Source organism: Mesoplodon mirus (genome assembly GCF_964341445.2).
Source record: "Mesoplodon mirus genome assembly, chromosome: 4".
Taxonomy (NCBI): domain Eukaryota; kingdom Metazoa; phylum Chordata; class Mammalia; order Artiodactyla; family Ziphiidae; genus Mesoplodon; species Mesoplodon mirus.
The window spans coordinates 17,365,304-17,392,770 of NC_138979.1; positions in this window are offsets into that span (position 1 = coordinate 17,365,304).

Consider the following 27,467-nt stretch of genomic DNA (forward strand, 5'->3'; position numbering starts at 1 on the left):
CAAATGACTTGCAGATGTTAAAATGTGTTTCCCAATTAAAAAGAATACGACAAAACGCCAGGCTGCCAGGCAAAAGGGGCCAGACACCTGCCTAAAAACAATGAGAATCAAAATAAGTGGCAACCACCAAGATAGTCCTGAAACTTCCTTCCTAAAGGCTAATAATAGCCCTTTCCATGTTCTTTTTTCATGTGAACTACAGATTCCTAGACTAAATACATATCCATGTATCCTGGTAATTTCTCAGCACAGATGAGATGTACTTAGTTTTGCAACTTTGGTGACATTGTGCCTTATCAGGAGCCTGGTTCTAATTCCTTCATTTCTCTACCGATTGATTGTAGGTCACTCCTTCAGAGTATCCTGGCAGGGCCTGGCACCAGGTTCCAAATGACTACCAGCTGCCTGCTTGGTCTTCACGCTCATCAGAAAGATTCAGGAGAATTTTCATAATGTGAAATCAATTTTTATCAATTTTCATAACTGATAGACCCTTTGGTTCTCTTACCAATTTGAGATAGAGATCAACTCTTAAGTCGGATCATTTCTCAAAAACAGATCAAGCAAATTCCCAGCAGGCACTCTAGCCTGAGATGAAGGAGCTACAGGTCACCCACTGCAAAAAGCAAGTTTGTTTTTCAGGCCAAGAGGCAAATACTCAGTTACCTTCTAGAATAGTCAGACCTCACCGAGACCCAACTTTCACATTTATAGGCAAGTCTGATGAATGGATTAAAGGATTTGCAGACTCTGGGAACACATACAGGCGAGAAAATGGATTATGAAAGCCCACAAGGATTAATCAAACATTCTAAGCTTCTTATTTTATTGTAAATGTCATAAAGACATCATTGTATCATGGTTCAAGATACACTGTAGTTAGACTCTGTGGATATGTAATTTTCATTCAAAGAATCCTTTTTAACGTCCTTTTAAAATAAGTTTAGGAAAATATCAAATCAGTAAGCTCTCCAGATAAGGAGACAATAAGCATTACTTTTAAAAGAAATCATTTTTCCCTCCATAAATAGTGGGAAATGTTGTTTCTTTGTTCACATATATACATCTTATTTGTGCTTTGGGAGGATTTTAATTTCCAGTAGTAATTGGTGTGGGGACTTTTGGAGTTTGGCTTAATGTTTATTCTCGAAAGATTTGTTTTGGTTAACTGCATTTAAACCTATTTAAAAGGTATAATTAAAATAGGATGTTGAGGCCAAACATTTTTAGAGTCTATTGCTTTGGCAGTTTAATTTTATGCAAAAAAACCCTCCCAAAAAACAATGAAACCCACTTAAATGAACACCTGCTCAAAGAATAGCCTTGTAGAAAAGAACATATTTGAAATCAAACAAATATAAATTTTAAAAAGCCACATGATGAAATGATACATCATTACTCTTGGTATGCCTATAATGAAATAATGAATATTTATACAATACGATGATGAAACAGAATATAGATAACCACGTGGTCATTTTTACTTCCAGTCTCAATTAATCACAATCATTCTTAGTAATTTTCAGATGAAAATATAAACAGATATAAAAGCCATTAAAATGAAGATATTCATAAATTTATTCATATTCTTGCATGGCACACAATGCATAACAAAAGTGCACATGCAAATATCAAACTAGCAATTGAAAATTTTTCAGAGATTTGCCTTATTAAAATAATCTTCATTTCCAACATTTCCAAAGTTCAATTAAAGGGTAAGCTGTCTATTTTTTTTGTATATCATTCTTAGGGAATTTTTAAAGTGTCATTTACTTTTATAAATTCGAAAACTCAGAAAAGATAAGGCTTTTCTGGATATTACTTAGCTACAGTCCCTCCACTTCCATTCTCTAATAGCTATTCAAAGCATTTTCACTTTAAGATTACCCTATTTTAAATAAATGCTGGAGAGGGTGTGGAGAAAAGGGAACCCTCTTGCACTGTTGGTGGGAATGTAGATTGATACAGCCACTGTGGAGAACAGTATGGAAGTTCCTTAAAAAACTAAAAATACAACTACCATATGACCCAGCAATCCCACTACTGGGCATATACCCTAAGAAAACCATAATTCAAAGAGTCATGTACCACAATGTTCATTGCAGCTCTATTTACAATAGCCAGGACATGGAAGCAACCTAAGTGTTCATCAACAGATGAATGGATAAAAGATGTGGCACATATATACAATGGAATATTACTCAGCCATAAAAGGAAACAAAATTGAGGTATTTGTAGTGAGGTGGATGGACCTAGAGTGTGTCATACAGAGTAAAGTAATTCAGAAAGAGAAAAACAAATACTGTATGCTAACACATATATATGGAATCTAAAAAAAAATATCATTTCGAAGAACCTAGGGGCAGGATGGGAATAAAGACGCAGACATAGAGAATGGACTTGAGGACATGGGGATGGGGAAGTGTAAGCTTGGACGAAGTGAGAGAGTGGCATGGACATATATATACTACCAAATGTAAAACAGATAGCTAGTGGGAAGCAGCTGCTTAGCACAGGGAGATCAGCTTGGTGCTTTGTGACCACCTAGAGGGGTGGGAAAGGGAGGGTGGGAGGGAGATGCAAGAGGGAGGAGACATGGGGGTGTATATGTATAGCTGATTCACTTCGTTATAAAGCAGTAACTAACACACAATTGTAAAACAATTATACTCCAACAAAGATGCTAAAAAAAAATTACCCTATTTTACATTATATTTACATAAGGCTATAAATTACATTTAGGACACTGAGATAAGATTTCAGCGTCTCCTTAAGTATAATGATCCGATCATACTTCAAACATTTCTCCAAACAGAATCAAAATTCTTTGGACAGAGTCCATGCATGAAAATTAATATTTATTTCATTACAGAATTTTTTTCTGATGTAGAACATGTAAGCAAAATCACTCTTTGTAGCACTTGACTCATTCTGTATTTAATTATTCATAGAAGAATCTTGAGTTGGCATCTGGGATGGCATTTGAGTTGGCATCTACCATCATATGAAAACTCTGGAAGTTTCTGACCAGCATTTTCAGAAGTCCTATCAACTAGGATTTCTACAGACAAACACAGTTGGGAAACATGCTCTCAGAACATGTTTACTGCCTTAAAGAGCTGGCATGATTCCTGAGGTAGTTTACAGAGTCCACATCCTAATCTTACAGAAGAGGAAGTCTTGATAAGATATTGATATTAGAGGAATAAGGAGCTAAACAGGCTTTTCCTGTGATTAGTACAATGGAAACATATGACAACTCTATTTTTATTTATTCCATTTTGTTAACAAAGACTTTAAAAGCTTTTGTGTACTCTAATTCCCCTAGAAAAACTACGAGACTTGTAAGCATTTCTATTAGGTTTCATAAACACTAAACTGGAAGTTCACTCAGGTCTTGGGGGTCCACTTACGTTTAAAAGGTTCCCATGAACTAGAACTGCAGCCCCTGAGATGTGCACGAACCCTAGTGGCCACATTTTCACAGGAAAACACCAAGCAGAAGGAAGAGCAGCTTGAGAGCCGTAGGCAATTGCTTCTCACGTAATCTGTGCAATTCCTTGCCGCCTAGAAGGAAGCAAATTTGCCTGGAGAAGAAGGGGCTCGCTCCTGCAAAGGAGAAGAAAATGACAGAGGAAACCCGTAAACCGCCAACAGCAATGCCTTTTTTTTTGACTCCTTGTCCCTTCTCCTGGTTCCATGATGCATCCTCTTCCTGGTTACTAACAACTAATCCTGGCCAAGGTGCTAACAAATGTTCAAGCCCTGACCTCTCTCCAACCTTCTTTTTTTGTTTCTTTGTTTATTACTTATTTATTAAACTGAGGTGTAATTGACATATAACATTGTATTTGTTTCGTGTGTATAACATAATGATGCGATATGTATACAGCTTGCAAAATGATCACCACAAAAAGTCCAGTGAATATCCATCACCATACGTAGTTACGATTTTTTCGGACCTTTGAAGATCTACTCTTTGAGCAACTTTCAAATATTCAATACAGTATTGTTAACTGTGGTCACCATGCTGTGTGTTACATCCCCATAACTTATTTATTTTATAACTGGGAGTTTGTACCTTTCAATCCTCTTCACCCGTTTCACCCCCTCCTCATTCCCCACTTCCTCTGGCAACCACCAGTCTGCTCTCTGTATCTGTGAGGCTGGTTTTTGTTTTTGTTTTAAATTCCACAGGTAAGTGAGATCACATAGTATTTGTCTTTCTTGGTCTGACTTATCTCACTCAGCATAATGCCCTCGTGGTCCATCCGTGTCATTGCAAGTAGAAAGATTTCATTCTTTTTTCATGGCTGAATAATACCTCAATGTATTTATACACCACATCTTCTTTATCCAGTCATCCATTGATGGACACTTAGGTTGTTTCCACGTCTAGGCTGTTACAAACAATGCTGCAACAAACACGGTGAATATATCTTTTCAAATTAGTGTTTTCATTTTCTTCTGATAAATACCCAGAAGTGGGATTGCTGGATCATATGGTAGCTCTATTTTTAACTTTTTGAGGAACCTCCATGCTTTTTTCCATTGTGGCTACACTGGTTTATTGTAGCCTTTGTGTACAAAATCGTCATCACAGCTCAAGGCAATGAATTAATAACAATAATAACAATATGTGTGGAGTAACTACCATGGATCAGGGGATTCACACACTCCCTTGCTTAAACTTCATGATAACCCTACTGAATAGGAATTGTTCTCAAATGTTCCAAATAAAGGTTTAGAGAGGTAAGGAATTTGTCCGAGGTTACACCTCTCACAAGTGGCAAATCTATAGGTCGGATGCCAAATCCAATGCTCATGCTTCTTCATCATGCTGCTTAGTGATGAACTTTCAGAATATGTGAAAGGAGATGGGGGAGACATTGTTTTATAAAGGGGTTCTCCTAGTCCACCCTTATTCCCGTCACACAGATGAGAGCCTACGCATGTGGTTGACTCCAAGGCCAGATTTCTTCTAAGTGTTGCTCAAGCTGTTTTATATTACTTTACCAAATCCAAGTATAGTCTCTTAAACCATACATGACCTAGATTACATCCTAGATAAAAACAACTTTATAAATCATCACTAGATTAGGGTGGGAGTTTAGGTCACTCAAGTGGCCCCAAACAGGGGATTTATTTCATGTTTGGGATCAATTTGGTAATGCAGGGAATTGCTGCATTACTACAGTCTCTGATTCTTCTGGCCTGGATTGGCTACGACCAGGGAAGCCTGTTAAGGCTTTTCCCCACACAGTATAGTGTATGAGAGACCGCCCATGGGAGATGAGTTTTGTCTCATTTTCTAGTTTCTTGCTTTCAGTGCACTGGATGAGCCTCTGTTCCCCTGTCTATTCTATCTCACGTCCCCATCACAGCCTTCATTTTGTGTATGGTACTTGCTGGGTCTGTAATATTCCTGTGCGTTCATTGACTCATCAGTAAATATTTATTTTCTACTAAGTATTCAGTATCTTTTTTTTTTTTTTTTTTTTTTTTTGTGGTACGCGGGCCTCTCACTGTTGTGGCCTCTCCCGTTGCAGAGCACAGGCTCCAGATGCCGCAGGCTCAGTGGCCATGGCTCATGGGCCCAGCCGCTCCGCGGCACGTGGGATCTTCCCGGACCGGGGCACGAACCCGTGTCCCCTGCATCGGCAGGCGGACTCTCAACCACTGCGCCACCAGGGAAGCCCAAGTATTCAGTATCTTGAATACAATCAAAGAGGAAGACCTAGTCCTCTCAGGGCTTCTTATCTCTTACTCCTGATCTTCTTGGTTGGTCCAGATCTGGCATAAAGCACGGTTACCCAGAACTAGCACAATGGGTCTCCACTAGTCACAATGTAACAGAGAAGAACAAACCTGGCTCCATATTGGATCTATTCCTTTAGCTCTAACCCTGTGCTCTGTTGCTTGTGCTTAGTCATGTTGGCTCTGAACCTTTTGTAAAAGAATGTTTCCTATAGCCTGAAATACGCAGGAGAGCCCATACTCAAGGCTCTGACCTTTAAAGGTATAATACTTTTCCATTCATATGGAGATAAAAAGTTGCAGAGTAGAGACAATTCTTTGTCTTGTTAGAGGTTTACAGGAACCTGTGACCAGACCTATGTGGACAGCTGCAGGAATGAAGGATTCCAGCATCAAGAAGTTCATGACAACCAGCCACAGCCTCTCCCCTTTCAGTCTAAAAGAAGCCTGCATTCTAACTCAGGCGAGATGGTTCTTTGGGACACTAGTCCACCACCTTCTCTGTCTGCCAGCTTTCCGAATAAAGTTGCAATTCCTTGCCCTAACACCTCTTCTCTCAGTTTATTGGCCTGTCGTGTGGCGAGCAGTATGAGCTTGGACTAGATAACAATAAGCGTGGATGAAGTTGATAAAGGGTTAGTGTTATTTCTAGAGCTGCAAAAAGTACTGCAGGAAGTACTAATCTCCCTGTTGCCAGAAGGGCCTGCAGCTCTTGAATAGTGTGGGTTCTTCTATGCATCTGGATTTAGATGATTAAAGAACTTTCCTAATCTTGATAAATTGCCCCTTGGTCTTGGATATTCTATGCATGGGTTTGATAACATCTCTTTATCTGACAGCAGAGGGGCTTCTGATCCAGAATGGCTTCGATTCACATGGTGGATGATTTTCTCTGGAAAATGAAGAAAGGTGATCTGGTTCATTTCCTTTGATGCTTTTGAACAAGACAGATGATTATCCTGGGTGCAATGATTTGGATGTGTGGGAGGCCATCCTTTGTAGCAGGGAGTTTCTTTCTTCCCAGGCCTTCCCTAAATGAAGTTTTATCTTACAGATCCATCTCTAATTTGAAATTCCTTGTGCGTGACGTGAATAAACCTTCCGCTCTTGAACTGTATGGTCCTCTTGGCTTCTTCAATATTGAAATGAATTCTTGAGTAAGATCTGTAGGAGGACAACTTGCATTAATTATGATCACATCTGAAATTCTTGTCTTGACCAATCACTAATCTAATTATTCCCATTTTTGTATTCAACCCAAAACAGAAGGAAATGGTATAGTAGATATAAGGGTTTTCTTGGGAGGTATTTAGACCAGAAAAATGATTTTGAAATGGCATCTTCTTTTTTTCTTTTTTTGAAGTAATGCCCTTTCTTCCAATAATATTAGAAACTAATATGTACAAAGATCATAGGATTGTTCTTATTAAAATGGAGTACAGAGCCTTCTTCTATCTTGTCCCTGCTTTCCTTTCATCTGTCTGCACCTCTCCCATTCATGTGGGACTTTGAGAAGGGCCTGTATGGGCATCTAGAAGTAGAGTTTGAAAATGACAAAACTAGATTATCTATCTCTACACACTAGAAGGTGTCCCATTCAAGATACATTATACATTTTTCAGTTTAGAGATACTTGGCCCCTTACAGATGAAATGCTTTTTTGTTTGTTTGTTTAATATCCTTTGCTTTATAGAATCCTCTTAACAGCCCCAAGAATTAAAAACATTACACAGGACAAGGTCTATGAAGTCAGGAACCATGTCTGTCTTCCTCACCTTTGTATCTCCCAATGGCACAGAGTAGGTGCTCAATAAATGTTCGTTGAATGAATAACATTAATTCGTTTCCATTAATTTATTAAAAGTGTTCATTTTATCTTGTTTTTCTAATTTGCATCACTTTATGCTTCTGTATTTTCATTTGCAAAACAGTATTTTGTCCACAGGGGTTATTGGAGAGACTAAATGCATTTAACACAAAGTAGGCACTTAGTTAATATTTGTCAATAAGTGAAGAATGGTGCCTTTTTAACATAAGCTAAGTGTCTGAACTTACTGAATTAGTAATTTGCTTTCTTATCTTCATAAGGTAGGGTTGTTTTGGTTTTTTACCTGGAAATCAGTCTAATCAGCAAATAGTAATAAATTTGCCTTTTACATAACTCTTAAAGTGTTATGAGGATTTCTGTTGGGATAACTTTCTTTGTTGTGTTTTGCAGAGATTATAAAACAAAGTATTTTACAATGGAAATAGCCATTTTGATTTAATTCACCAATAACTCAAAAGCAGCTGCAGGCAATCTTTTTCTATGTTCCCAAAAGAAAAAAAAAAAAATTGGCCTCAAAAGCAGCGAGGAAAAATTTAACCCCAAAGGATAATGTTTTGGAAAGTTTCAATAGAGTGAAACTTGGGGTTACAATAGAAACGTCTTAACAACTACAGCTTCTACTGCAGTGAAGAGCATAATGCATATTGTGGTACCCAACTTAATTTACTCTGTAATTGTACCAGACAGCAAACAGGATACAAACAAAGAGAACAGTGACGCCTTTTAAAATGAATAGCTGGTCAGAAAATATTGACAAAGGGTATTTGTCAGCAAAAAAAAATAGAAATGGGGCCTATATGGATGTAGTTGTTCCCTCTATTCCTTTACAAGGTATTCATTTAAAAGGAATTTCCTATTCTCTCATGTAGTTTACTTGTCAGATGGTACAATTACAGTTATTTTGCAGAGTCAATTTTCTGTTATATAATCACACAGACTTGTGTCTAATGCAACAGAAAATTGCCTGGGTGGAATAACTTTCAGGTGTTGGTTTGACTCTAGGGGTTTTGTGTTCGCTTTTCCGTCACAAAGTTTTCTTTTTGTCCAAATTCTATCCCAGAGAAATCTGAGTACCAACCCCACTCAGGAGAAGCATTATATGTAGCTGTTAGAGAGTAGGTGTTTGAATCAGATAACACTGGTGTGGAATTCTGGTTCTACCACTTACCTACCATTTATTTGTGGGTATATCCCTGTTGCCAACACATCTTCTTGATGAGACAAAGCTGAGTTTACCACTTACTGCCGTGAGGGAGAGCGCCACCTCCAAATAGTTCTGGAAGCATCTTGGGAGGAAAAGGGCAAGGTTGGATCTTAATGAGGATTTGAAGTTTGGTTTAAAGGTGAGTTTTTCAAAGCTGAGCCATGATTCGAATCGAGTTAGGATCACAGTACAACAGTCCAGGATTAAAGAAAAGAATGAGGTGAGGGTTTTCAAACCAAGGATTCAAAGAATTTTAGGGCACCCACTGTCTGTTGATACTTTCCATTGAAGGAGTGATGGATCTTGCTGATAAGTTTCTGAAATGAACATTCCAACCATTTGCCCAGCAAGACACTCCCTGGAACAGTAAAGTAATGCTAATTCTACCTGGTGTCAAACTTCTTGAAAATGGGCATCATGCCTCTATCGTGGTCTGTGCCACAGAACCAAATACATAGCCTGAGCCCAAGAAATAGCTGTTGATCAGAACGGGCTCCCCAAGCCCCCTCGCCCCACCCCCTTTAATCCCAGACAGAGGGTAGAGCCTCGGCTCAGAAGATACTGCGTTTCCAAGGATACCGTGGAGCTCTATCTGCTTGACATTTAAACAATTTAGTCAAATTCAATCTAAAATTGAATCAGTTCAGAAGTCTTTAATGGGGGAGACAATGCCTATGGCTTTGGGAAAAACACCGTCAAGACTCTTTCTTCCCTTCAGTCTTCTGGAATAGTTGTGTGGGAGCCTTAAAGGTAACCTTGCCAACAGGAGCTGGGGTTTCCCTGCTCAGAAGCAGACCTTCCTGTGGATCCTGGGAATTTCAGCAGGAGTCGAAGGACTGCCCATGAGATTTCTCTGCAAAGGATTTCATGCTATTGCACATTCTCCCTGGAAGTCACATTCCTGACTGAGCCGCGCTGTGAGCTGGATGGATTTGTTCCCCTCATTAGAATCTCAAATGTCCCGGGAGAAGAGAAGGACCACTGTGTCTGGCACACCTTGGCGCTATCTCTTCTCAGTTCAGTTCTACCTATTTATTTCTCATGCCTTCTCTTTCTTTCTTTGAAGCCCCTTGGTATTATTCCAGCTCCTAATAGCCCACCTTCTGATGTTTTCCCAAACAAAGCATCCTTGAGTCAACTGTCAAATACTTACGCTCGACTTTGCTTTTTGGACAAATAGGAGAAGCCTGTTAGAAAAGTTTTAGTTCTCTTCATTATTTTAAAACAGCAATTAAGACACCAGCCAGAACTCTCTTGTGCCCTATTGGAAACAAACCCATCCTCCTCAGCCTTCCCTAGAATTGAATTATTGAAGCTTGATGTCATTTTGGTTTCCATGCAGTACAACCCCTTAAGAGCAATTTCATCCTTTCTTAGGTCTGATAACCAGTCCAAATGCCAATCCTCTGAGGTACCTGAGATAGAATCTTACAAGACCATAATTTCATTTTCCTTATCTGTATTATATCATTTCTTGCCACATAACGGCTCTTAACATTGTTTGTATTGCCTTTATTATATCTGTGAATGAAGTTAATAGAACTTATGCCATTTAAAGTACATGGAAGATTTAAAAATCATTTTGGTAAAATGATTTTAGCATACCTAGTGGCGTTGGCTTGCCTCTCTCAAATGGTACTGTAATCATACCATTCCAAAGCATAATAGTCATTCCTTATATTTTTCTTATTAATTAGAGTCTTCTGACCAATTTTGTTACCTACTCTATACGTTTCTGCTCAGTTTAAGACAGTCAACAACCAAGTTCTTTACATGTTTTGTACCAACCCCTTGTAATAGGCTTCAGAGTTGAAAAATCAGTCTCTGTTTTCTTCTGGGTAACCGATTTTCATTTTAATGGAAAAATAATAATTATTTGAATTGTACTATTCCTTTAACGGAAACAGCAATCAATGGCTCTGGAACTAGTCTAACCATCTTGGCTGCACTTTGAAATAACAGTCTTACTATTACAGGGGAGAACCGAATCTGGGCTATCATTTTAACTCAATCTAAAAAGCAGAAAAATGTTCTACCAGTTATTGTCACAGAATTGAAGAAGATTATACTGCCTTGTGACTAGTTTCCAGGAAACCAAGATGCACATCTATTCCTAAGGCTTACTCTTTACCTTTTCCTAAAAACCCCCGAGCCCCTTGGAAGAGGATGGGGCATGGCCCCCTCACTATACATGGGCTCTGTTATCTGCCACTGTATTAGCATCTCAGGAGCCAATGAAGTGACCAGGTGAGCTATGGCAAATTATTTAATGAACTCTGCTACAGCCATGAGTGTTTTATGAATTCAATATGTTGGGATCCAAGTTTGTGAGGGATGAGCTATACTAAGTCTTCAAACTAATTGTTTAATGGCAGAATTAACATCTTATAGGACTTTTAGAGTCTTGCAAATCAAAGCACAGCACTCCATCTCTATGTGGGATCTAATGAAAAATTCTATCCCTTTCTGCCCATACACAAATTTTCATTCCTGGGACAAATCTGTTTCAAATATTTTTAAGACTTGCCTCCTGACAAAAAGGAATACTTTTTCTGTGATTTCCAGTGGAATCGTAATATTACAGCTAGGTGGAAGCCTTTCTGTTATATAAGAAGTTTCTCACCACTTTTTGAATTGCAGAGTCAAGGGCTGACTCTCCAAATATCACCAACTCCATGTTGACAAGGCGAAGCTGAGTTTATTGCTGTGCGGGGGAGCTCCACAGAGCTTTGATAGCATCTTGAAATGGGAAGGACACGATTGAATATTGTTGACGTTTTTTAATTTGGTTTGTTGGAGAGGAAACACTTTTCTTCTAGACTCTTAGTTTCAGTATTGAAGCTCTGCAAATTAAACTGACAAATGATATATTAGCAAGAGAAAAGGCAGTTTTTTTGTTGTTGTTGTTTTGTTTTTTTTGAGGTACGTGGGCCTCTCACTGTTGTGACCTCTCCCTTTGTGGAGCACAGGCTCCGGACGCGCAGGCTCAGCGGCCATGACTCACGGGCCCAGCCGCTCTGCGGCATGTGGGATCTTCCCGGACAGGGGCACGAACCCGTGTCCCCTGCATCGGCAGGCGGACTCTCAACCACTGCGCCACCAGGGGAGCCCAAGGCAGCTTTTTATTCACCTAAATTTGTGGGAGTTCACAGAAAATTGTGGCTCAAAAGATGGTTAGAATTGGGGGCTTTATATACCATCTTAATAAAGGAAGATGAGCAGGGAAAAGGGTACCTATCTGTTTAGGTGATTTCTTATACCAGTGCCAATTTCTTTCTTTTTTTTTTTTTAAAGATTTTTTTGATGTGGACTACTTTTTTTTAGTCTTTATTGAATTTGTTACAAAATTGTTTCTCTTTTATGTTTTGGTTTTTTGGCCGTGAGCCATGTGGGATCTTAGCTCCCTGGCCAGGGATTAAACCTGCACTCCCTGTATTGGAAAGAGACGTCTTAATCACTGGACCACCAGGGAAGTCCTAGCCAGTGCCAATTCCTGATTTCTCATGTTCAGTGACAGGAGTGACTCTCTGGTTGCAAAACTCCTAGGGAGGGGATTTATGATGGTTGAATTATTTGGGGAGGCTCTGCTTTTTGGACAGATAAGGAGAGTTCAAGAAAAAAATATCTCTTTGTAAACAGTGGTATATTCCAGATCACTTCAGGTTTAATGTAGGTCTTTCTATGAGGGGGCAGATGAGGGGGATGCTTGATTAGGATTGACTAAAGATCATGCTGTAATACAATACTTTAGGATTGTTGGGAAAGGCAAGTGCAGAAATTTTAGGCAACGAACCCAAACTTGGTGTGAAAACTCTGCTTTCTATGGAAGAGCTGGTGGGTCCCATAAATTGTTCTTATAGTGAACAATTAAGTTATTTTCCTGGGAAAGAGTGTCTTGGAATAGTAAAGTTATGCTAATGAATATCACGGAACATTCAGCTCAAGTTCATGTGGACCGCAGGCTGCATGGGGGTGGATGGTTTCTGTTCTCACCAGTCAGCACACTGGACTCCTGCTGTTTCTTTGGCTTACATACCAGCTACTGTGTCCTTTATATCTGTCTGTCTTTGGCAAGACTCTTTCAATCACTTTTAATTGCTTTTGATAATAATTTCATTTATACTTTGAAAAGGTTGATCTTTCGCCCCTTTATTGTAATATTGAAGTGTTCTGACATCCAGATCACGTGCACTACCTTTTACATTTATGGAGATCCAACACATGAAATATATAAACATCTTAGTGTGTGCTGGCCGCCTCTCACTGACATCAGGTCTCTGCCACTTTTAGTTGTATCTCCCAGGCCTGTCACACGGTAGGTACCCCAGAAGGATTTTAATAATTTCCACTTCATAGACTTCTGAAGCCCAAGAGTTTTTGCGTTTTCAGCTTATGAAACTTCTAGCCATATCAACATTCCATCAGAAGAACCCTAATGAGGTCCAGTGCTTTGGAAAGACTACAGAGGAGCAAGCTGGACGTGGCTGATTGGAGGGACCCAGGCCACATCCTAAAAGGAGATCGCAGCGATGGAAAACGTGCCCTTTTCCCTCCTTTAAGGTCTCCCAGCTCCTTGATCCGGGCCACCCCCGTCCCCTCAAGATCTTTCAACATAGAGCCAGATTTCGGTCTGCACTTCTTAGCTTGAGTTGACCTCCTTCAAAAGCAAAATTGACCTGTTCCCAACTTCTGTTACTCGGGAACTTTCTCTAGGGTAACAGTTAAGAGTAGACAACTAGGTTATTCCTCCAAAAGAGCACATTCATACTGTACTGAGAGACCCCCGTCTTCACCCCTGTGTCTTTCCTTGATTCTCACACCTGCACACTCAGAGCACTCCTGACACCATGTGTGGCGGAGTTTGCCCCGCATCAGGCAACTCTGAGACACCAGCTGGGTGTCCTAGACTTTCACTCAGTTGTGACACTATCTACCTGGAGGTAGCGCCAAACCCCACAGGTTAAGGGCTCGGTCCCACCTGGGATGCCAGTTGCAAGGAGCAGGTCCCCAGGTCACCTGCAACTTCTGTCTGACTTGGCTACAAGTCAGAGATTCCCACACCCCCCTCATCGGGTTCTATTAATTTGCCAGGGTAGCTCACAGAACTCAAGGAACACAACTTACATCTACAGTTCATTAACGGATAGAGTAATACAGAAGGACAGCCAGAAGAGGAGATACACAGGGCAGGCCTGGGAGGGTCCCGAGCACAGGTAGTCCTGTCCCTGTGGAGTCCCTCCTGGTATGTGGATGTGTTCATCAACCTGGAAACTCCTGGACCCCCATACCATTGGGATTTTATGGGGCCCTCATCACATGGGAAATCAGTATGCTCTCCCTCTCCAGCTTCTCTCCACTCTGGGGAATGGGGGTGGGGTGAAAATTCCAAGCCTCTAATCATGGTTTCAGGAGCCACCTTTCAGGAGTCCACCCAGAATCACCTCCTTGGAACAAAGGACTCTCCTATCACCCAGGAAATCCCAAGGGATTTAGGAGCTCAGTGTCATGAACCGGGACCAAAGACCAAATGTTAGAACAAAAGATGCTCCTGGTGCTCTTATCACTTAGGAAATTACAAGGGTTTTTAAAGCTCTGTCCCAGGAATCAGGGACAGAAACCAAAATACATATTTTCTATTATCTCACACAATATCTTCAACATGAAGAACAGAAGCTCAGATCCTCTCAGAGAACTGAGCTGAAGTCAATATTGGTGCAAGCAGGACTGTTGTGTACAGTTGTATATGTTGCACACTGCACAACATAAATTGAGTGGTGCCCCCTAGACTTGTGTGGAGACTCTGTCCCAAGCAACCTTTCAGTTGTCCCTCGAGTGACATGGTATAGGTGCCTCCATGTAGCCTTGGACTCGCCATAAAAAGAATACGTGTTTTGCTGTCCTGGCAGGGATGCGAGATGCCAACTCACTGATCTCCACTCCCTTTGTCACTGTGAAATTGAGCTGGCTGGCTTTTAGAGTTCAGAATCAACATCTTCTCTATGCAATACTCATGGGAGGGAGAAGAGACTTTTATATTACCTTTTATCTCACAGTTTCAATGATATACTTCACACATCAGTTTTAAACCAACGTGTCTCAAGTAGTATGAACTGTGAGTAGTAGGCAGGGGATGAGGTCTCTGAGTTCAGGAGAGGTTGATCAGAATTCTATGTGGGATGGGGAATTATATGTAATTGCAAAAAGCTATAAAGTAGCTTTTTATATTACAGAGAAATAATTTTTGGTAATATTATCTGAAGAAAACAAAGGTTGACAAAATCTTCCCTGGGCTGACAGGCAGGTGACTCTCAGGCAGGTGGGATGTACTCCTTCAGGGAACATATTGGATCCCTTATGGAAGGAAAGGGATATTCCTTTTTTTTTTTTCTTTTTTTTAAAGCAAAATGGATCATGGGTTACAACAGGAACACTCCGTAAACTACCACATATAGGTTAACCTCTAGTCTGACTAGAGGTCATATATACAAACATGTTGAGGTTCTATCAGAACACAATAATAAAAGCAGGCTTGCAATCTGACAGACCCTTGGATCTACCATCCTTTAGCTGTGTGATCTTGGACAAATTATTTAACCTCTCTGAGCCTCAATTTTATCATCGTAAACTGGGGCTACTTACCAGTCATTATCTCACAGGGAAAACCCTATGAAAAAATAATGCACCTAAAAAAGCAAGCCCCAGAAAGCCCTCACTAGATGGTAGCTATTATTACTATAACCATCCTGAACATTTTAAAACATCTTTTGATTTCATAACTGTTACCCAAACTGTTCCCTTTCTTAGAGAAATCAGAGATCCTGAATCTGTGTGTGTTTAAATATTTTAGTGTGAAATGCAAGTGACATTTGCCTATATTCACTGTGAGAAAAAAGTCACCAGTGGCTTAGCCTACCACCAAACTAGCCACAAGAGACAAGTAAGAATGTCTGTGCTTCCAGGAAGCCCTCCTGATTTTTGGAGGCATGCCTCCCAGAGAGAGGACTTCCTGGGAGCCCTGGAGCAGGGAAAAATCACGGCGTAGAAGATCTAGCAGGGTGCAGTTACCTCCATACTCAGGGCTGATGCTTGCTTGCAGGACACAGCTCTGGATTATTTTCCAAATCCAGATAAAAGAGAGAGAGAGACCAAGCCAGCTCAGACTCTGTCTCTTTGACTCTCCACGCCCACCCAGATTCAAAGACAGCCAAAAATCTGGGTGTTTTGGCACCGTATAGATAAAATACTCATTCTTTTAAATTGAATATTTCACATTTTTATTTGGATGTTTGACAGCATGTATTTAAGTACTTATGTATGCCCTACGTACCTCTCCCGAGGGTTCAAGATGGCAACATCACAAAGACAGCCTTAGGTTATAATTTGCTCTAAAAACCTTCCAACGGAAGCCTGACAAAAACAGTGTCTGAAGAGGAGTTCTGGGCCTATGTAAGTATAACACCATTAATTTCGGTAGTAAATGAAAATAATAAACAACATATTAGGCATAAAATCGAATCCGCAAATGTATCTTAAAATGCCAGCATGAACACAATCATTTTAACCAGATGAGAATGCTCTTCATTCCTCTAAAATTAATCCACAAACCCATCTGCATTATTCTTCATGCCTGACACCAACACAGTTTCAAAGGCAAGCTTCCTGAAACTAAGGTTATTCCCATACAACTCTGATCAAATGTGATGAGAACAAAAATTCAGTAGGCCCTTAAGTGAGAAAAGAAAGAACACACTAGGGAATTCCCTGGCGGTCCAGTTGTTGGAACTCAATGCTTTCACTGCCAGGGCCCAGGGTTCAATCCCTGGTTGGGGAACTAAAGTCCTGCAAGCTGTGCGGCACAGCCCAAAGAAAAACAAAGAAAGAACATACTTTATGACACATCAGGATGAAGGCTTCATTTCTTCACACCAATCATATGATACAGCCATGAAAGGAAATCACCAAATAACAAATAGCAACCACAAGAGTGACAGCTACCATACCCCGTGCCGTTTTGAGCTGCCAGTTATATTTCACTTTAAATACACAAAAGAAAATGTTGCTGAACAAGGGCCTGCCCCTAGTTTTGGTTCAGTACTTTACATCATTAGATCTTCATTGTCATCATTATATTTTATTCACAATAAATTAAAAATAGGAAGGGGGTTAGTTTATAAATTATACAAGCATTCAATTCCGGCCTGTAGTCTAAGCAGCGCTTTACATAGATTGCCTTTTCTCAGGCCAATAGATAGAAACATTCCCCGGGGTGGAGTGTGGATTTGCACACATGGCTGCTTCACCAAGAGTCCATTAGGCTCCGTCCAGGCTCACGTATGTGTAGCTGCCTTCAGAGGACACATCTCACTACATGCCAGACACAAGATGGCCTCCTTGGGCTTCACTATAAGCCCGTGAGGAAGGCATTAGTTAGGGTGCTTGCCTTCCAGTGGGAGGAACCGGGGCCCAGAGACCTCAGACCACAAGTAGGAGAACACAGTCCTGTCTGCTGGGCCCCCAGGACCCTGCCCAGAATCTGCACGCTGTCCACCCTGTCCCCACACTCTTATCCAGTCTTTAATTCTCATTCTCACATCACATGACTTCTTACCCCCAGTACGACGAGTATGAGTGAAATAAAGCTCATTGTCAAACGTTGTCATTTTCCTTATTTGTCTTGTGAATAAAACAAAAACACTAAAATTATGGGCTTGCTGTTCGACTCCCTGGCACACAGACCTGGGGGTATGGCCACACCTGAAGGAGGTCAGTCCAGTCAGTACCCAAAAGAATCAGGAGGAGAATCTGACTACCGCCATGCTGACTCTCGGTGACCAGAACGCAAACTTCCCTTTCATTCACAGCACAGGCTGCATTTTGTTTCCCAGAGAGATTGTCAGTTCATTGAGAACAAGCACAGTACCCTACACTGTAATTCTCCCCACAGAGGCTAAAACATGCAGCACAGCCCTATGCTTTGATAGGGTGAGTGTATAACATTATGTGATGTGTTCAAGAAATAAAACTTGCTTGCGTCAAGACAGTGCCTGTCCATCCCACGCCAGTCCAGCCCTCGGGAAATGCTGAGGAGATGACAACAGATATAAGCCTCTAACCTCCACAACTCTTCAGAAGCTCACAGTCATCACCAAACCCAGCCTTTTTAATAATCACTTAGAACTTCTTCAGTGCTAAACCACCTCCTAATCTTTTTATTTTTTTTTTGGCAGTACGTGGGCCTCTCACTGTTGTGGCCTCTCCCGTTGCAGCGCACAGGCTCCGGACGCGCAGGCTCAGCGGCCATGGCTCACGGGCCCAGCCGCTCCACGGCACGTGGGATCTTCCCGGACCGGGGCACGAACCCGTGTCCCCTGCATCGTCAGGCGGACTCCCAACCGCTGCGCCACCAGGGAAGCCCCGCCTCCTCATCTTGCTGCTGTCTCTCTAGATTCCTCCGTATCACACGAGTCAATCATTCAGCAAAACTTTAAGGATCCACTACTGCTGGGCAGGAGGATAGAGAGATGAAAGACTCCTGTGCCCACCTTCAGGGATCATACCATCCAGTAGAGAAAAGATGAGAAAAACATCCATTGCAATCCCATGAGGTATGAACAGGTGCCTTAGGGCCACGGTGAGGGACTGCCTTCCTGAAAACGTCAGTGTGGCTCCTCCCCAGCCCCCTACCTGGTCAAGCTGAGTTGGTCCAAACATCCCTCTCCTCCCCTCTCTATCCTGTGTGCTCTTAGCAAAACCTGGGGGACCAGGGCCCCTACACTCAGAGCATCTATATCCCCATCTGCCCTCTCACCCTTAGCTCTTGGCTCAGCCCTGTGACACAGCAGAGAGGCCACCAGACACAAATCCCTAGACGTCTTATATCCTCCAGATGTATTTGTCACAGTGCACACTCTCCCCCTGGGTCCCTGCACCGAGCTCTGGGCTAGCACCCTCTCTTGCCTCCTTGGGGTGCTGGCCGCCTTAACAGCACTGCATCCAGTTACCCCAGCCAGAAACCAGTCCTTCAGGATCCTTGCTTTCCCAGCCTCCCATTGAATCAATGACAATGTTTGGCTAAATTAGACTCTTTCAAGAGATTTCCCTTGAAAACCTCTCGAAACGGCCTCTTCGTCTCCAAAGGAGTAATAACCTGAGCAATGGAAGTCAGGTCATTTAACCCCCCGTTGCTTTTAGATGGCCATCCAAGGCCTTCTATCATTGGACTCCTGCCTACTTCCAAGGCTTCAAGTATTTCAAGGCTGACTACTTTCATTCAAGGCTTTTTCATCATTTGACTCAAGTCTTCTTTCTCACCAAAAGGTAAGTTCCAGAAACCCCAAAACTACTTACCATTCCCAAGACACGCCATGCTTTTTCACATCCTTGAGGCTATCTGTTAAAGTTTTCCATCTGAATTATCCTAGATTCCTCCTTTTCCTTCACTGTCTTGTCCCCATGGTCACTATGTCCTGCTACTTGTATCTCTTCAATGGCTGTTTAATATGGCACTTCTATATCAGGCTAAGTCTTGTTTACAGGCAAAATTTTCCTTCAAGGAAAATTGATCCTGCTTCTCTGAGAACTCTTCCCTGGAAGCTTTCTTCCAAAGGCTGCCTCAGGTGCTTCCTCCTGGTCCTTATGTCACAAGAGATAACCTAGTCTGGTTTTCTTGCTTATATGTCAGGTGATGGGCCCCTTGGGGAAATGGTGACCGTGTTTATCTTTAATCTCAGTGCCTACTATGGTGGCTGGGACACAGCAAGTATTTAGATTGTTGCAGAATGGATAAGTCAGGTGGAATGAGGAGAAAAAATAAAATGAAGTGGCGGAGATTTGGTCCTTCTTACTTTCTGTCCACTGCTGTCTAAGTTTTGGGTTCTTAGTGTCTGTTTTCACGTAAGAAGTATACATGGCCAATATTTGCCCTGTTTTCACCCAACCCCTCCCTGACCATTGAAATATTACTCAACTCAATGAATTGAGGGAGGGAGACAAACTATATGGGTGAGGGAAACTGACACGGTTTCATGTGTTCAGTAAGAGAACTTCAGGTTTAAAATAACTAAGACAGTTGCCTCCTGATACCATTTGCCTTTATTTCCCCTGTGTCCTGGAGACTTTGCAGCTGCTGACAAAAATCCCTCCTTTCAGGCAGCATGCTGGAACCCCTGTCTTCCCTGTCCTGTGAGCCTGGTTACTCCAAATTCTCTCCTTCAATCCTGCTTTCCATTTGGAACTTTTCACCTCATATCCTTATGGTGCTTTCATTTTGTAATTTGTTTAATCCCAATGCCTTTCTAGCATTTTCCCTCACAGGCCCTGTAGACGAAACCACATTCCTTTGCCCTTTTAGGTCCTCAAAATAATGTCTCCTTTTTAAACATAACTCATAATGATATTGGCTATTTCTTTTGAAATGTTCATGTTTACATTTTAATTAAGATAATTACGTCCAAGGGTGTACGGGACCACTTCTAAATTCAACCTACCTTTAAGAAATTGCTTTGATTGTCTCCTCCTCACGCCATTGGTGAGGGAGGGATTCCCACCCTAGGGATGTGGGGATGACAAAACCCATGACCCCTGATGTTGGGCAGGTGAGATTGACAGCAAGTAATTAGTTCCACATGCTCACAGCACAGGGGAGAACTCCACATGTCAGACAGGAACACCAGGGGTGCACTTGTTCACACAGTGAGCAGCCAGGGGGTGTAGGCTCTGTAGTATGAGGATGTCACTGACTTGTTTGAACAGTTCTCAGGCTGACAGGGAACTGACACCGGCTATTTGAGGACAAGCAGGAACTTGCACAATCCTATGATAAGGAGATTTGTGTGGCTGGGGGACCTTGTCCGCAGGAGCAGGTGAGGACTGGACCTTGCAGCCAGGCTACTGGAGGCCCCCTGGTTGCCCCAGCTGATGGGGTACACACAGTATTGTCCTCGATTGTGGGCCTTCCATGCAGGAAGGGACATCTTACCTAGAGAGAGGAGGAAGTTCCCTTTTCCCTTATATCCAACAGGATATAATTACATATTGTGTAAAAAGGGAATTGAGAGCATTGTTCATAATACATAAGGGGCAGAGGGTACATTTCCAGCCTGGAGAATTACATCCAAGTGTGCAAGGAAGGGGGGAACTCGTCTCCCAGAGCTCATAAGCCTGGTACCATCAGGGCCAGCTCTTCCAGGCATATGCAGGGCTGACGATATAATGGGTACGCTGACTGTATGATGGGTATGCTGACGTTATGACGGGTATGCTGACTGTATGATGGGTATGCCGACTGTATGCTGGGTACGCTGACTGTATGACAGGTATGCTGACTGTATGATGGGTATGCTGACTGTATGATGGGTATGCTGACATTATGACGGGTACGCTGACTGTATGATGGGTATGCTGACGATATGATGGGTATGCTGACTGTATGACGGGTATACTGACTGTATGATGGGTATGCTGATGATATGATGGGTATGCTGATTCCCCGCATGAGGGGAGTGACAGGACAGTGGGCAACTGTGGCCAACCACCCTCACATCTTATCTCCAAGGTCCTACAAGAGCATGATGTGGGCTGCTCCTCTGTTGGTGAAGCTAGCAAGTCTACCTGTAGGCAGGGACTGATTACCATGTTCTGTACAGAGAGATTCCAAATGCATTCAGGTGTGCATTTTTAGCAAAATAACCCCAAAGCAATGGCAAATCTGCCACCTTTCACTCTGTGTGGTCCAGAGTTTTTCTCAAACGATTCTAGAATTTAGCTTTCAGACTTTTTTCCTGCCTGGAAAACACAAGGTCTTTAATATTGAGAGTGAGCATCCTGGCAGCTTTGACTCCTCTTTCTCTCATCTTTGATGAGCCAACCTTGCCTTTGAAGCAGAGGGTAAGATGTGAGCCAGGGGCTGCTGTACGAATAAGGAAGGGGCTCCTGGTTCCTCTCACATGGGCTGACGTGTGCTGTTAGGTGTGGTAACATGCACTTGTTTCCCATCCAAGGAATACAGACATTTTTCAAGCATTTGACTTTTTCTATGGATTTTTCTTTGAGAATCTTGAAAAAACAATGCCAAGCTGCTGTTAAGCTGTGGGAACGTGCAGATCATCCAGTACAAACATGTGCCATTTCCTTCCTGCCATTTTCTCACCCTTCTAAAGAATAGCAGGTTTTTTCATTGCTGTTTTTAACAGGATCAAAAGGGTTACCCTGCAGTACCATTGATGGAGGCCTCCCGGCCGAAAGCTTACAGTAACCACCATTCTTACAGGCCATATCCTGCCATTGATTTTTACATAGAACTCCCCATTGATTGCAATAGGGAGTTTTTCCCTTAGATCGATGGCAGGATATAGCTAGTGACATTAAGCATAGATAAAAGACCCTTGAGTTAACTGTCAACAGAATGAAAATTTAGATGTAAACTCATTTAACAAAAATTGGCTTTCAAACGTTCGTCAGAAAAGAAAGCATTTCAAAATGGCTTCCCCCCACCCTCCCCTTACGTTCAATGTAAATAAGATTTCTTATTACCAAATCATGATTTCCTTAGGTGTGTCTTTTTGCTTTTCATGTTTATCAAAATCCCATTCTCATTAGTACTTCTAATAGATTTAAAGAATTTTTTTAACGAAATGTGGGGTTTGCCCTCAAACAGTATAATATCTAGTGGGAAAGAAAGATGGGTACCCATGTAACTCTAGAACAAAGTGGGAGGAAAAAAGAAAGAGAGTAGAGAAGGGAGAGAGTGTTTCAAATTCTGGGGTGTTAAGAAAGATGTGTGTGTAGTATGTATATAAGTTCTCAAGTACTGGAAGTAAAAAATTAAAGATTTAACCATCCAAATTTTCTGATAGTATGTGATACACACATTTATCAGTCTTATTGGAGTACCAATAGGTATACCTATGTTTCAAGCTGAAAAAGGGAAATTAACTGTAGGCAGAATGGGCTGTTAGCAGGGTCACCCCAGCTCCCAGGATCCTTGGGAAGTGGCACCAGATGTTCCATAGTAATTATTAAGAACGCCCCTTACACTCTCAAAGGTGACCCCGCTTAGGTGATGAACTCCATGGCATTGTTAGCAATGCCAATGTCAAAATCTATCTTAGCTGCAGGAAGTCGATGAATGAGGATAGAATAGTGGGATGTGGAGGATGCTGATGTGCCGGTTGGGGGTTTAGAGCCTGGGGACCTGGGTGCTAAGTCCACGGTGAGGCCGGGTGGGCAGTGGAGATGGGAACCTTGCTGTGCACCATGATATTAGGTTCTTTCCAATCTTGCATCTCCTTTTCTTCATTTTTTTGTTTTGTCCTTTGTTCTCTCTCTTTTTCCCACTCTCTGTTTTTCCTTCCCTCCTAGGGTCACAAGTTGCTGGATGGCTATTCCTGACATCATCTGCTCTGATTCCTAGAATCTCTTCTGATTGTTGGGAAGTCATCCTTTCAGATCTGCCAGCTGGTCTGTCAACAAATGTTGACTTGACAACCATTTTGCACTGGGAAGAGTGCTAAGTACTAGGGGTCTGCCTCATGGAGGAAAAGTCATCAAGAGCTGTGATCATTTATAGATGTGGATTTTAACACTGGTTCACCATGTAGGACAGGCATGGAAACATGATTTCAAATTTTCTGACAAACTTATGGTTTCCAGTCCAAACTGTAAAGAGCTTGGAAGATGCCACCCCATCCTAACAACAAGTAAAAGGTTAACAAACTGAAAATCAACAACTCTTCTTAGAGCCAGCAGAGAAGTGAGGTCACAGGACAAACTGCTGCCTTCCAAATTAGAGATACTGAGAGGCAAATACAGAAAATCACGACTTACTGGAGAGAAACCCACAAGGCACAACCCTCCTGGGAACCAGTGCCGGGCAGAAAAACCTCAACTGTAATGGACTGGACTTGAACTGAATTGCTGGAGCCTCAGTGTGGACAAGTCTGAGAGTTAAAAACTCCAGGGAGGGGACTTCCCTGGTGGTGCAGTTGTTAAGAATCCGCCTGCCAGTGCAGGGGACACAGGTTCGAGTCCTGGTCCGGGAAGATCCCACAGGCCGTGGAGCAACTAAGCCCGTGCACCACAACTAATGAGCCCACTTGCCACAACTACTGAAGCCTGTGCACCTAGAGCCTGTGCTCTGCACAAGAGAAGCCACCGCAATAAGAAGCCTGCGCACCGCAACGAAGAGTAGCCCCCGCTCACCGCAACTGGAGTAAGCCCACCGCAGCAATGAAGACCCAACGCAGCCATAGATAAATAAATAAAATTTAAAAAAAAAACCTCCAGGGAGGCCCAGTCATGGGGCTGGCGTGGGGGGGCGTGGGGGGTAGGGGGGGCATAGGGGGGTAGGGGGTAGGGGTGGGGGCATAGGGGGGTAGGGGTAGGGGGTAGGTGTGGGGGGTGTTGGTGGTAGGGGAGGGGGAGGGGAGAGGGGAACGGGAGGGGGAGGGGAGGAAGGGGAGGGGGGAGGAAGGGGAGGGGGGAGGGAGGGGGAGGGCGCTCCCACACTTTGATGAGTTTTGCCTCCTAGAGCTCTATCTGGTTCTCATAGTGAAGATCATAGAAAAGTCCCTGAGTGCTTCAGCCAGGGAGGGAAGACGAAGCATCATGAAATATCCCTGACACTCCATTCTATTAACCAGGGCTGCCCTCAGGAGAGACTAGTTAACCTGAACCTCATCTCTGAGGTTTCATCAGACCTCACTGACCAGGGGGAGTGGAAATACCCAACTCCAGCCCACCATCCTATCCCATCTAAGGGACAGAGGGTGGAGCCAAGAAGCATGTGTGAAGTTCACTGTCCAGAGTCGTAGGCCCACCAAGACTGAGACCTCATCCTAGGACCACAGCACATGCCTCACCAACCACACCCAACCTCACCATCACAGCACTAAAGGCCTCCTTACAGCAGTGCCTTCTACCCAGCTCAGCAGGTCCACTATCAAGGAAAAAATTACAAATTTGCTGACAAATTTGTGAACGTAACCATATAAAACTGTCTTGAAGTTTTCATCCGTCTGAACAACTTAGGTTAGCGCCAGGGACTCTGAAACTGTTTTCTCATTAGTAGGGGAATCCGGTGGAGTTGATTCATGTATATTTGAAATTGACATTAATCTCATTCAAACATGTTTAATGAATAATCATTAAAATTTGATATAAGTAGACTTCACAAATCTATTCCATTTTTAACAGAGGAATTGTGTGGGTAAAATGAAGCACAATAGAGCTTTGCTCTCTGGACATTACACCATCTGACTGACAGATTAAAAGGGTTCTGTCAGCCTCATGTTTCAAAATACTTTTTTAGTTTTAGGTGGTTTATTTATTTTTCCCCATGTTCACACACCCACGTAATGAATCTGAGATTTTACACAAAATAAGTTGTTTACGTTGACATCCTGGAAGTGAAATCTTAAATTTGAGGAAATGGCTATGAACACTGGCAAACTTACAGTTAGTACGTCTCAGACATTTGGCTTCCAGAAACTTCAGTTTGCAAAGGGAGGTGTATATAGCTCTTGAAGCTATTTTACAGGAAATTGAATTGTATGGCTCTTCCATCTCAGGAGACCCACCATCTCTGTCCACTGATTCCCCCTCTCATTGCACCCAGCAATTAAGAATGGACTTGGATCGGACATTCCGATGTAAGGGTGGCATTTGGATTTAGCCTGATTTGTAAACAGCATGATTCACAAAAACCCATGTGAGTAACAGAAGAAAGCAGACAGGGCAGTGCGAAGCTGTAATTACCGCAAACCTGAGGATGTGCAAACTGTCCACATCTTCCTGGCTGCACAAGAGGTAGCAGCTGATGTGTCGAACCGGATTCCAGAACAGCTTGCAATCTCCATAAAGCACTAACCATTCAAAAGATGGGTTAGAGCTGAGAAGATGTATCAAAAACAATCACTCTCTTCTTAAGGATTACCCTCTGGGTGAAGAGGAAAGAAAAGATGCTGATTTCCCCCAATTCCTTCTGTGCCAGATAAAATCATTACACAAGATTAGAGACCCAGAGGGTGGGAATTGCTTCCCTACCTGAAAAGTGACCTGAGTGGATGTCTGGCTTCCCACCTCCTCCCTGAGACAGTTCGATCCCTCTGTCCTCTCTGGGGCAGAGATGCTCTCCAGCCATACCCAGAAGCTGTCCCAGCTTCTTTCTAGCCCAGCAGACAGGGGTTCTTAGAACATAAATTAAGCACTTCTACTAGTTAAGCACCTGGATGCATAAGAGATTTACGAGGGGGGCTGGGGGTAGGGAGGGTATCGTTTGTCTTTCCGTAGGGTTGTTTATATTCACTCTCAGCTCTTTACTTTTGTATGCACACACAAGCGCACACACACTCACTGGAAATTAGGAAGGGTTCTCTGGAGTTTTGCAGGCTGTCCGGAGTTGGCCTGCGTGCATTGTTTATAGCCATGAACATCATCAGAGATGCCCAACATATCTTCCTGGATTTTCTTCTGAGCACAGAGTAGGATTGCAATTCCTCGCCCTCCTAGCCAGGCGTGGGCCTGTGATCAGCTCTGGCAGGAAAGGGAATGGCGTAACACACCTCCCTTCGAGGGGGAGCTTGCAAAGCCAGTGCGTGACTCGCATTCTTTTTCCTCAAGTTGCCACATTGACTGGCTACTCTTTTAGCTGGCATGGTTCTATCAGACTGGGTCCTAGAGATGGCACAAGGCAGGAAACAGACGAGTGCATGGACAGAAAATATACCCTATTTTTTCACACTACTGAGATTTAAAGGATGTTTTCCACCCTAGCTTAACCTTGCTTTTCCACCCTAGCTTAACCTCGCCTCTATGGCTGAGATACTAACCTTGAAAATCCCCCAGACATCTGAGAAACTCTTGTGTTTACAGGGCCTGTCTTCGAGCAGAGTACTAGAGATCAGCCCTTTCTCTGTGTGCTTTCTCTGAGCACCGATGGAAGCCTGTCCTGCTAAGGCCAGCACAGACGCCTGCTGGTTTCCATATCTGCCAAGTGCTTCGCGAAACTCCCAAAGCTCTTGACATCAGATCTGGGCTGCACGTTTCTGCAAAGACAAAAGGTCACTTTAAGAGTCCAAGCCTTTTGCTTTTGAAACGAACTCTTGGTCTTTACCCCTTTCCTACCTGAACTCACTCTCTCATAAATTCAAACAAGATAACTAGCCCATCAGACATTAATAAAGACATAAGGCCGCCAACCCATTTTGGGAAATACACACTTAGTCATCCATTTCTCCACCTAACTATTCATCTGCCCCCACTTCCAGGAATTATTTCTGTCGAGAACAGCAGTTATCCGTCCTCCAGCTCCCAATCTTCCTTGGCTCGGCCATCTCTCAACCCATAATAAGGCAATTTGAAACACAAACCAACTCAGGGAAGTGGCCCGTCTCTGAGCACGTGTGTTGCAGCCTCGGTCTCTTCCACGAGCCGCTCTGCTGGGATTGCCCAGTCAGCACCCTCAGCTGCCGCCCTGGGATTCTCACCTTCCATCCGTACACAAATAATAAGGACCGAATCTCTAAATGCAGCTTTCTGCAAACTTTAGATTCATTAGCCTGAAGTTAAAAAAAAAAAAAAATTCAGTTGATAATATCAGAACTTACTCTCTCCCACAGGCCTAAAAGAAAAGAAACTTAAGTGGAAAAAAATACAGTGACACTGAAATATTCAAATACGGGA